The sequence below is a fragment of the Trichechus manatus genome, unplaced genomic scaffold (assembly GCF_000243295.1).
Source record: "Trichechus manatus latirostris isolate Lorelei unplaced genomic scaffold, TriManLat1.0 scaffold00012, whole genome shotgun sequence".
In the NCBI taxonomy this organism is placed as follows: Eukaryota; Metazoa; Chordata; class Mammalia; order Sirenia; family Trichechidae; genus Trichechus; species Trichechus manatus.
Genome location: NW_004443948.1, coordinates 10660375 through 10670784, shown reverse-complemented (window position 1 = coordinate 10670784; position 10410 = coordinate 10660375).

Sequence of the window (10410 nt, the reverse complement as noted above, 5' to 3'; positions counted from 1 at the left end):
GTTTCAGGATTGCTGTTTTCTCTGTTGGGCTTAGTTTTTTTGCTGTGGAGGGACGGTGTGGTGTTTCTGCCTAGAGCGCCATTTTGCCAGAAGTATCTGAGTTTTGTTTTTATAGGGTAAAACTGTGAAAAGTCTTGGAAGTGGATAAAGAGATTATTGGGTTTTCTTTCAGTGGAATTCTTTAGGTAGTCTAGTGGACTCTGGGAATTATCTGATGCTATGGGGTGTTCACCTTTGACTGTCTTTGACTGTCTTCTGCTAAGCTATCTTATAACTCTAACAGGATAGAAGTCAACTTGTAGAAATCCGAGAATATACCCACTCCTCACTTATCAACACGGTTAGGTTACAAAGACCAGGGCATTACATGAAAATCGGTGTTAAGTAAAAATGGGGGATGACCACATCAGAACACAAAATGGAGGATGACTACATCATTATGTAACTGCTGAATTATATCATTACATAACTGTCATACTACTGCCAGTGAGGTTGACACTTAACCATCACAGCCAGCATTACTCTTGCCTTGCACCTTGGCTTTCGTTACTGTGCAAAATAGTTGGGTAGTAGATTTTTTACTGTTGGCATTAGTGAGAAATGTTGGATAATGAGATAGTTAATAAGTGAGGAGTAGGTGTAATAGAAATTTATCATGTTTATAGTAATAAAATGGTTCATATTCACTGTGATGTAAATGAATTTTAATCGGTAGAGAAGGTAAATCTCTGTGATTCAAATCTTTATTTTACTGATTTTAAAATTACCTGGTTCCCTCAATTAATGAGTTAAATAAAATATTTGACATATGTTCATTTTATATTTGTATAAGAATAATTGTTTTAACTTTTTGAAAGTTATTCTTTAACAGAATAATTACAAAGTTTGTATGTGTAGAGAGTAAAATAATAATTAAGAAGTCTTCTGTTCAGCCCTTAGTGAAAAGGTTAATATTTGCCATATATTATTATTGTAGAAGCCTAGGACATAACTGTAAACAGAGTGTGCTTAGTAAGTATGGCTTTAATGAACAGAGTTGAGTTATATTTTAATATAAATGGTTGCCTATATAGAACACTGAATTGTGTTTTTTGTAAATTATTCTGCCTTTGTAGTATTCTTTCATCCAGTTTCTTCTTGTCCTAAATTGTGCCTTCACAATCTTTGTTGCTTTAATGGAGCTGTGTCTGCTTGTGCTGACCAATGAGTGTCAGTGTTAGAAGACAACAGGAAGGATGTACAGTCTGGATCTTCAACGGTCTAAAGTCAAGTTGACTTGGCAGATTTCAATATGAGCTGCAGATTTTGTGATTCCTATTGTTTTATTTAAGATTTGGTAAAAAAGACATCAAATGATAATCATAATGAAAGGAAGAGCAATCTTTACAGTAATTTTGGAAGGGAACAATAGAAAGGAGGTGCAATCCTAGTTGGGCAGTCAACAGCAGTGCCCAGACAAAGGAAAGGTGTGGGGCTGAAGCTGAATGAGACAACTTCTCAGACTGAACTGAAAGCAGAAGCATGGGCATTGCTGAAATACCTTTGGGGCCTTCCCAGACATAACAGAGGGTGAGGGAATCTCAAAAGGGACTCTATAAAGTTTTCTGAAGCTGGGCAAATTTGAACTTTATGCTTCTGACCTCTTTTGTTTCTATAAACTGCTGCGGTCTGAAGGACAATCCTTGATATTATTGTAAAGGCCTGGAGAGACCTCCTATTAAATGGCACGACCATTGACGGGAGGAGTTTCACAGGCTCCCATGATTTAAATAAAAATACCTTTTATTAAAGACTTGCTCCATTTACTAATATGTTTCCTTAAAGTTGCTTTTCTTAACCACTATCAAAGATCATACATATCTCTAGTAGCAGCTAAAAATAAAACTAATGAAAAATTACTTTATTAAATGTTTTCTTTCTTATATTTGAGTTATATTCATGAACTTTTATAACATTTGAAATAATTATAAATGGGGTCTGGCAGCATTTATCTGGGAGTGAGAGTAAGAGAGATCATGAACTGGAATAATTTGAGAAGTTGAAGATTACAGACAGATTTATGAAACTATGTAATATTTTGCTACATGAATCTATTTTAGAAAAATATCCATTAAAGTAAAAAAAAAAAAAAGAAAATTTCTGTACCTATAATTAGAAAAAATTATCCCTTGCCCCTTTTATTGTAATAATGCCTAGATTTAAGTTTATGTAAACTAATGAAACATTTACTTTAGTTCCAATAATTAAATATATTAAGTTGTATATAATATATAGTAGCCCTGGTGGAACAGTGGTTAAGAGCATGGCTGCGGACCAAAAGGATGGCAGTTCAAATCCACCAGCTGCTCCTTAGAAACTCTGTGGGACAGTTCTACTCTGTCCTATAGGGTTGCTATGAGTCGAAATTGACTGGATGGCAATGGGTTTGGTTTTATATATATATATATGTAACATATAAGATTGTGAACAAAATACTTAGGTAATCTGCCTCATGTGTTTTACATGGAATGTCTTTCATACTTTATTTTATTTTAACATCTGGAAACATGTATTGTAATTTGAAAACAAGATAAAAACATTTACAATTTATAATCACATTATTCATGTATTCAGGCAACATATTTTTGTTAAGTCTCATTGTGTGCCAGGCGTTTTTGTTGTTCCCATGGGGCAAGCAGAAAGCGAGGGGGAGACTAGAAAAGCATGTAGTCTAGATCTCAAGATCTTGCAATTTAGTGGAAAGCAGACACCAAACCAAAACCAAGTCCAATGCCAGCGAATCAATTTCAACTCATAATGACCCCATAGGGTTTCCAAGGCTGTAAATCTCTATGGAAGCAGACTGCTACATCTTTCTCACATGGAGCCGCTGGTAGTTTCGAACTGCCAACCTCTTTGTTATCAATCACTTGAACCACGCTCCACGGAAAGCAGACACGTACACCCACAGTTATATTTAAAATAATAATGTGGTTAATACCTTAGAAGAATGAAAAACACTATGAGACCATAAAGGAGCCCCAGGTGTTGCAACGGTTAAGCAGCCAGCTGCTAACAGAAAGGTTGGTGATTTGAACCCACACAGAGGCTCCATGGGAGAAAACCTGGCAATCTGCTTCTATAAAGATTACAGCCAAGAAAATCTATGGGATAATTCCACTCTGTCATACAGGGTCTCTATGAGTCGAAATTGACTCAAGGGCACCCAACAACAACAACATGAGACCACAAAGAAGAAAGAAATTAATTCCAACTGGGATCATTCGTGAAGACTTCAGGGAGTAAGGGGCATTTTACCTGAGCTGTCAAACTGGGTAGGAGTTTACTGACCAGAGATGGAGGGAAGGGGGATGAGGAGGTACTCATCAGGAAGAGGTGCAACACAAAGACATCATATTGCTATGACAGTGGAAGCTATACCACCAGTATTTCAAATACCAGCAGGGTTGCCTGTGGTGATGGACAGGTTTCAGAGGAGCTTCCAGACTAAGAATAGAAAGAAAAGCCTGGTGAACTACTTCTGAAAATTAGTCAATGAAAAAAACCCAATAGATCACAACAGAACATTGTTAGACTTGCTTGCTTTGGTCACGTCATGAGGAGGGATCAATTGCTAGAGGAAGATACCATATTTGGTGAAGTAGAGGGCCAACAAGGGCATGCAACACCCTTGATGAAATAGACTGATGTAATGGCAGCAATGATGGACTTGTACGTGCTGGAGATCATAAATATGACATTAAAAAAAAAAAAACACCAAAAACCAAATCTGCTGCTGTCGAGTCAATTCCAACTCATAGCGAGGACGACTGGGCAATGTTTGGTTCTGTTGTACATAAAGTTGTCATGAGTCAGAGTTGACTCAATGGCAGCTAACAGCAACAATAATGTTTCTGGAACATTTCAATTTTTCCAAAAAGTCTATATTACACATAGGTTAAAAAAAAATAATAAAAAATCCCTTCAAGCTAGAGTTTATGGCTATTTATGTCATACTGAAAGTGAAGTGAACTACAAATTTGAACCATGGAAATGTGTCCCTTATTCTGAAATGGTCAGTCTTATGAAGCCCGCTATTTACATTTTTATGATGCTATTTGACCTATTCAGAGTTACTTTCATTATCTGACAATAATATTCAATTTGCACAACTAGCCCCAGTCATTTTTAAGTGCTCAGCATGCAGGGAAGCATTTGGTATTTTGTGTTGGTTTTATAGAGGGCCTTGTAGTGACCAAACTGGTACCTTCCATTTTTCTCCTTTAACAGTTGGGTTGCTGATCTCACGAATCATATTTCGGTTGGAAATGAAAGGTGCACCGCTGCCAGCATTTTGTTAGAAATAATGACACACTTTACTACCTGTAAGTGCTGACCGAGTGCTTCTGCCTCTTCTTCCCAAGGTGACTGTAACACAGATTGATGAAAGATTCTGCAGGACGACAAAGGTTAAAGATGCAGACCCGGCGCTAGAAGCCAGCACTGACACTGATGGAGTAGAGTGCAATGAGAATGCCCACATTATTGTCCTATCCTCTGATAACCAACGTAATATGAAAACTGACTACAGAAGAAAGAAACAAATTAAATCCATTAATCAAGCATATCTCCGCCAAACAGTTGTTCTAAAGAGATGAACAAATGAAAAATTTACTGTTTGTTTTCATGCTTGCAAGGATTGGGGAAGAATATTAATTATAAGGTACTGTCTACACTATTAGTTAAGTTTTTCTGGAGGAAACTATTTATTGCTTTGTCAAAGGACAAAGGAACCTCATTAGGGAGATTAGTTTCAGCTGGTAGTTTTGCATTAAGGCCAACTAATAATACAAACTTCCAAAGATACCCTGAGTAAAATCATGAAAATTGAAAATCTGTTTTTGACTTCTTAATTTATTAGCTGTTTCAAATGACCGCTATATTACCTATTAAGAAACCAGGAGGAAATCGGATATAACCCTCCCTTTCACCAGAGGGCCTGAAGGAGAGATCATGTCAGTGTGGGCTTTGTGAGGGTTGTGATGAACTTATGTATTCAGGGGTTATCACTCGGCCATGGCACTTTACTCTTATTGGAAGCATGTCAAGCAGAGTTCCATGCCCAAAGCAATTTTTGATAAGCTCCTTTGAAGTCCTTTCCTTTTCAAAATGTTTTAAGTGCCCTGGACAAATAGCAAGCCTACGTCTGTTATCCTGAATTTCCCCTTCAATCTACTAAGAGCAAGGCAGGAAAAGGAAAGTCCTACTCTGCTATCAATTCTGTCTGTCCGGTGGACTGAGGCTCTTAAGTCTGCAACAGCAAGAGCAATTCAGTTTCAAGCGCATTTAATCCCGGGTCTTTCTGTCAAGGCAGCTAACAAGGGGGCCAATTACTGCACCTTGTGAGGGGGGTGGTAGGTTGCAGACACCTGTCTTCAAAAACCCAGCGTGAAACCAGACTCTCTTCACAGACTGTATAAATCAGCTTTGAAATAATAATGACTTTTTTGGATCCAACTGACCTGGGCTGGATTCAGATTGCTGACCCAGAAAGGAAAGGCTTCACGTATCCCATTATTAATCCTGCGAGCCATTGAAGACATCCCCATCCAATTCTGACTCGCTTTTGTTTCTAGCAGTCTTACTTTTGTTTATAGGAATGCAAACCAAATTGGCATTTACTTACTGTTTTCGTGTGATTTGTTGGCTTAACTCCTCTAATTTAATAGTAGCCTTTAGGGGCATGGAGGTTGAATGAGTGTGGTCAAAATGACATCAAATTCACTGCTTCAACCCCTAAGCTTTGTTATTTGGGTATGATGGAGATAGAGTTTTAAAATATTTTTCTTTATATAAAACTAAAGTTTTTTTTTTTAATGGAATTTAGATTTTAAAAAATAAAGTTTTTTTATTTTTATTTTTTAGACTGATTATCTCATGACATGAAAAAACCCAATTTTTAAAAAAAAAAAACTGCTGTGAGTCTGTGAGACATTGATTCTCACAGGTTGCTATCTTGCCTAGGGTGGGTGGGGAGCTTTCAGAATTAGCTAAGCATTTTGTTTTTACAAAGTGATGTGCCCCCTTGGAGAATCTGATACCACTTGGTAGGACTAGTGTATTCACTGTAGCCTATTAACACTAATATTTCTAGCCACCTTGACAGAAGTTCCAGGTTTTATGGGTCTTGAATATTATACAATATAGAAGGCATGTCTGAAGAAAAATAATACAAACTTACAATACAAAACTAGGTGTCTTGGTCTGCAATACAAATTTTCTGTACAAAACTAGGTGTATTGGTTTGCAATACAAATTTGCAGTACCAAATTAGGTGTCTTCATATAATCTAAAAGCAGACTCCAGGAGAAGAGCATAGGTGCATTGAGCTAAATGGGAAGTGTCCAGGAAATGCACTGATGGAAAGAGGTAGTGACACAGTGAAGGGAGGAAAGTCAATAAGGATGCATTAATAGTAAAGTGACCATCTGGGGCATTTGGGGGCCCAATCCTGATGAGGCCCTCTGGAACACTTTTTAGATCCTACCTCAGAACTGCTGCCCAGAGAGGCAAGGGAGCTGGGGTGTATACTATGCCTATTTCTCATGAGGGTCACTCCTTAGAACAGAAATTCCCTAATATTCCTGGCCTTGTCTTGTATGGGACGTGCATTCTCCTGCAGTCAGAGAAAGGCCTAAGGAAGAGACTTGCTAGAGGTGGAAACCATGGACATGAGCAGGAATTGCCCACTGAAGCTCGAGGTAACCTCAGAGTAAACTGGAGATGGGGGAGGGATCCTGGAAGAGCACTGATAGATTTTTCTACACTAGGTATGAAACTAAATATTTAACTAAATGACAAAAGAAATCACATCAATCACAAATTTAAAAAGTTGGCACACTTGGTCCCTCCAGTGCTACCCAACATGACAGGAAGTATGACAGAAGAGAAATCAAAGGGGAGCATGACAAAGGTCTTAAAAGATTACTCCTAAACTATCTCATTGTTGCAATAGTAAGAATAACAAAATTAAAATTGTGACCACATAAACCCATTGCTAGGGTCTTTCCTAGTACCTCAAAAGGAAGCTGTCTAAGCGAGGGTTCCTGATAGTAGAGCTTCAGTAACTTCTTGGTAAACCATGTATGGCAGCTATTATTGATGAGATCTTCTTATATCCTCATGTGTGTAGTTCAGAAATTAAGTTGAATACTACTTGTCAAAGGATTTCTAAGCTACAACAACAGCAACAGCAACAACAAAAAACCTAGCGATATATCACAAAAGATTATTATAATATATGCAAATATTTGTGAAATAACATACTAAATGCTTGATGAACTATATTTAGAGCTCACTTTCTCAACCTTGTCACTATTGACATTTTGGGCCAGATAATTCTTTGCTGTGGGGGGCTGTCCTATGCATTTTAGTTTGTTTAACAGCATCACTGGCCTCCCTCCGGTAGATGCCAGTAGCACCTCTGCCCATGTTGTGACAAACAAAAATGGTTCTAGACAGCACCAGTTGTTCCTGGGATTAAAATCACAACCCCCTACTCCCAATTTGGGAACCACTGATTTAGAGGAAAGGAAAAATTACAAACTAGAGATTTGGCAAATAAATAAAAGTCTGGGGTCTGTTTACATTCAGGTCATTTGATCCTAAATCTACCTCTATGCCATCGTAAGGATAGAATAATCCTCTAAGTCAATTTTATTTTTAAATATGTACACATGAGAAAATATTCTTTTTTTTATTATTGTAGTTAAATGAAGTTTACATTTCAAGTTAGTCTCCCATACAAAACCTTATACGTACGTTGTTATGTGACCCTAATTGCTCACTGCATTCTGCGACAGCACACTCCTTCTTTCCGCCCTTGATTCCCCATGACCATTCAGCCAGCTCCTAACCCTCTCTGCCTTTGCGTCTCACCTCCGGACAGAAGCTGCCCCTTTGGTCTCTTGTATCTACTTGACTAAAGAGGCACACTCTTCATGAGTATCACTTTATGTCCCACAGTCCAGTCCAATCCCTGTCTGAAGAGTTGGCCTCAGAAATTGTTTTAGTTCTGGGCTGATAGACAGTCCAGGGGCCATGCTTTCCAGGGTACCTCCAGTCTCAGTCAGACCATTAAGTCTGGTCTTCTTACTAGAATTTGAGTTCTGTACCCCATCCTTGTGCTGCTCTATCAGGGAGTCTCTGTTGTGTTCCCTGTCAGGACGTTCATAGGTGAGAAAATATTCTTAATGACTAATCCATAAAACATTGTTGCAGATTAAAAAAAAATGATGATACTTTAAGCAGCTACTTCATCATCCGAGATTATTCAACATTCCAGGAAGGTAAGACTATCTCCTGTCTTTGAATAATTCTAAGGAGAAGCTAAATAATTTATTACTTATTTAACATTTCCATGCAAAAATGATGGGCTTTATGCAATATTTAATCTCTCTTTGGTACAATAAAAATTTAGGTTTTGTTTTTATGTAAGAAATATATATAATACTTTGTAATAAATTTTTAATACAAGATATTAACTAATAATGGATAGTTTCTTTTTCTTCTCAAAAGCCATAAAGTTATGATAAAAATTACATGAAATCCAACTAACAAATAACTACCATATCCTATAAAACTTTGCCAAGGTCTTAAAAATAAGCAACTATGAACAAGATTTTGCCCTTAATGAATCAACAATCAAGTAAAGGAAAAAATTTATATTTATGGATAGTTGTGTGTCTTTAGGAAAGTACCTGACTCATATATGCTGAAGCTTCCTCATTTCCTAAAGGAACTTACCTTGAAGGATTTCATGATAATTAAAGAGATAATTGATATAGTGTACTTAGTACAAAGTCTGGCACATTATAAATATTCAGTGAGTGTTTATTATTATCATTTTGGTAAGAACAAGTGTTATTATCTTATCCTCACTATTTGCATCTGAAAAATGGATGTGTTGATACAATGAATTCCTTACAAAGATTTTATAAATTTCAAATGATTGACTCTATATGAAGGTGCTATTTATACTATAATGTGCTACTTAGTAGAAATTATCATCATGAATATTACCGAAAAAGTTTGCATTTACATCTAAAGTCATTTGATTAATCAGGATTTTTTGGAATGGAAATTAAATTTTCAGCTCTAACTTTTGCTAAAAGTCTTTATTGAAATATCTGGTTAACTCAGAGTTGAAGGAAAACTTGCACCAATTAGGGGTCCTCTGAGGTCTCATTGGGTATAAACCAAGGTTTTAATTTAACAAAAACCCTCATCATCTTTTTCCCTTTCACCACTGTTTCTTTTTGTGGGTCACCTTCATTCATTTAGACTTTTCCATGTGACTGTACACACGGAAGCTGGTGGCTCTGAGATTATATTCTCATAACTCCAGGACCTAAGAGAAAAGAGGAACTTCCTTGTCAACTACCCTGGGAAACTTCTAGGTGAAGGAATTTGACTGTCTTATATCACGTGCCTGGAGCCGTGGTGGCACAGTGGTTAACAGCTCGGCTGCTATCCAAAAGACTGGCAGTTCGAATCCACCAGCTGTTCCCTGGAAACTCTATGGGGCAGTTCTACTCTGTCCTATAGTGTTCCTATGAGTTGGAATCTACTGTATGGCAATGGGTTTGGTTTGGTTTTACATCACATGCCTAGTCTTGTCATGAGCCATTTATTCAGTAAATATTGCATGAAAACCTACTGAGTTCCAGGTTAAGTTCTCAGCCCTATGTTATAAGATTGAACAAGACAAAGTCCCTCTCTTTGTGTATGTTAATGTCCAGTGGCCGAACTGGAGAACCAGCACGGAGAACAACATATAAAATTAACTTAGTTAAGTAGAAATGCAAAGAATAACAATATAAAATAATGTGACGCAGAGAAATGGGGTAGACAACAAGGCACTTTTAGATAGTCCCTTAGTTATCTAGTGCTGCTGTAATGGAAATACCACAAATGGGTGGCTTTAATAAACAGAAATTTAATTTCTCACAGTTCAGGAGGCTAGAAGTCTGAATTCAGGGTGCCAGCCCTAGGGTAAGGCTTTCTTTCTCTGTTGGCCCTGGAGGAAGGTCCTTGTCTCTTTTAGCTTCTACTCCTGAGCCATCTTCATGTAGCTTGGCATCTCTCCCCATCTTTGCTGGTCCACTTGCTTGTTTTCATCTCTTTTACATCTCAAAAGAGATTGATTCAAGACACATTCTACACTAATCCTGCTTCATTAACATAAAAAAGACAACCAGTTCCCAGATGGGATTACCAGTTCCCACAGGCATAGAGATTCAGATTTAAAACACCTATTGTGGGGGGATACAATTTCATCCATAAGGGATAGCCAGGAGAATTGGAGTGCTATGATAGGCCAGTCCAGTCAGGGTTTTCTGAAAGAAAGGGTCAGAAATACAAAACTGGAGT